At 40.1% G+C, this 2601-nt stretch overlaps 1 long non-coding RNA gene across 1 annotated transcript in view; it reads left to right on the forward strand.

The window, feature by feature from the left end:
- Positions 1-794: 794 nt before the first annotated feature.
- LOC135213083 (uncharacterized) overlaps positions 795-2601 on the forward strand; it is a 6621-nt gene continuing 4814 nt past the window's right edge. Inside the window, exon 1 of the long non-coding RNA XR_010314072.1 lies at positions 795-1011. This is a non-coding gene — a long non-coding RNA (uncharacterized LOC135213083). The remainder of the gene's footprint in view (positions 1012-2601) is intronic.

Below are 2601 nucleotides of genomic sequence, written 5' to 3' on the forward strand. Positions count from 1 at the left end.
GTTTCTAAATGGCCGTATTCGGGTGCTTCCAACAATCATCAAATGGCTGATTTCAGATTTTGTCTACGTCATTTCACTAAAGTATATGTGAACAAGTTCTATATAGAATGTACGGACTAGTCACGCATAATGTAGTACTTATTAAAATGAACCGGCTGACCTTCCACAGAACCGTTTCATTATATAAGAGAACGAATAGAGTAACGAACGAGTAAGACTTTACGAAATCGTTATTGTTATTTACTCTGTATACTATCTGTTTCACTTATAGGTTGGCCTGATTTGCCCTGTTGATTTAAATTATTCTTTTGTAATAAGTAAGACATCAAGGCATCTATTTTATATGCAGAGACTTTTGAGGATATTGAAGAGAATTTGTAAACCCAACCTGCAGTTTGCACTATAAAGAAGTCGATTTTCTGTGGCTCCGTTCTCTATGTTCGGATCTTGACAAATCACCCTTTACGTAATTGCTCGGTTACTCGTGATCAGCGACAAAGCAAAATTAAAAAGTTAGGTTGCCGATAAAAAGTCATAATTACTTTATAGAAGCAGGTAAAATAAAAATAGAGCTTTAAATACAGAAATAACTAATGTTACTAGGATTATTTGAGATGAAACTTATGTTTTTCATGACCACTCAGAAAATATGAATAGGAGTTAGTCGCTCATATTAATTGTTTACAATTATTTAAAAGTATAGCAAATGAAACATTTAGCCCTGAAACACTCAAATAATGAATAATAACGATATTGAGTGTATTAAAAAATATATTTTAGAATCGCCTTAAAGAACAGCGCCAACTGTTGACCAGGTTCTTGTACGTTCCTCGAAAGGTAAACAAAGTACAAATAAGATTCATTTCTACGCCACGAGGACGCCCTAAAGTTGTTGCCTTGTCATCTTCCACCAATTCAACATGTCTACTGAGAAACCCGCCGATAATAAGCCTAAAATTGACTTAGGTTTGCTGGAAGAGGACGACGAGTTTGAGGAATTCCCCGCAGAAGGTAATGACCCCAAATAGTGCCACCTAGTAAATACTATTTTCCTTTCTTCGAATTGGCCGTCTCTTTTTGACAGTGTGAAGGCTAGGCCAGGCCACCTCGAACTCTTTTAACGGTAGATCTAGGGTACTTATCCGCGGCGACCTAGACTATGGCAGTTGCGGTTATTCTATGCATTTTTACCTACTGAACAAGAATTTTAAGGAAATAGCCTAGGCTAGGTACTATTCATTCGGACGACTGTAATTAACCCCCAGGGGCCAGTATCATGCCCAAGACAGTTACCTAGGTATACCTAGCTAGGTAGGTAGGTTATCCATCAGACTCCATATCTAGTGTTTTCGTGCCATTTCTTAAATAATTCTTTACACCAACCAATCATTTTGGGCCTTTCTCATTCCCCTGTAGGCCTAGCTATGTAGCAAAATGGTGGGTAGACCTCTGTATAGGCCGAGGGAATTGCAGGATCCAAGATTTCATGTCCGAGGCTACGCCTATTCATTCAGTAAAATCGGCCTAAGGGAGTCGTTTCATTAATCTCTATCAGTTATACAGGTAAAATGCAAAGGGATAGGCCTGGGCTATAGGGGAAACCACCGAGTGGACTAGCTGATCCAGTCTTTCCCTCTTGTTGATCCACCCTCCGGAAAAGTACTTTAACATGTCCTGACACCATAGATGGGCACCAGTCATGAGTCATCCGTGGTGGGAGCAGCACCTCGAGACGTCTACCCTCCGTTCGAAGTAAGCAAAAGTACTTTTTCGGAGGGTGGATCAACAAGTGGGCAAGACTGAATCAGCTAGTCCACTCGGTTGTTTCCCCTTGGGTAGCCTATTAGGTAGGTACCTTTCCAGTACCTCAATAAAAAAAGAATAAAAAAAAAAGTAGAATTTAGCCTAGTAGTTAGGGTTAATTACCAAATGGCCACCTCTAACATTGCGCGACCACCTTCCCGAATATCAGAAATTACTATGACCTTAATTTGTGACTCGGGAGAAAAACCTTACTTCTAGAGGAAAGTAGAGGTCTCAACGTGTTTCTTCGATGGACGCTGGCTCTTGACTAATGTCTGTCCTGGGTTACGGGATGTGTTAAAGTACTTTTTCTGGAAGGGGGTCGCGCTACGGTAGGGGCCGGCCATTTGGTATTTTACCCCAGCATGTTTTAAACTACACAAAATCCAAATTAGGGTATCATACATTCATTGACTGCAAGTTATGTGCTAAGTCTTTATTAAACATGAACCCTGTCTCATGGCACCAGAGTTCTTGCTAATCTTATGTCTTGCTAGCCTACATCATTCCCTAGGTTGTCTAATTTTTTCAGACCGACCAATGAGAACTGTATGGTTCATATGCATACCTGCACTTTGATCCAGTTCAACCGTTCATTCTTGTTCCAGCCTCCAAAATGGAAGCACATGATGGGCATGTTTCAGCATGTGATGAATTTGATGCTTTAGAAATGCCAAGACACCAGTACCTACCTGTACATTTTGTGTGAATTTTGGAAATTATTAAACATGTTCATCTGCTTAAGAGTGATCTAACACTGCCATCCGAATACATTATGGTCCCGACTAAATACTGTAC

Source organism: Macrobrachium nipponense, chromosome 42, assembly GCF_015104395.2.
Source record: "Macrobrachium nipponense isolate FS-2020 chromosome 42, ASM1510439v2, whole genome shotgun sequence".
Lineage (NCBI taxonomy): Eukaryota > Metazoa > Arthropoda > Malacostraca > Decapoda > Palaemonidae > Macrobrachium > Macrobrachium nipponense.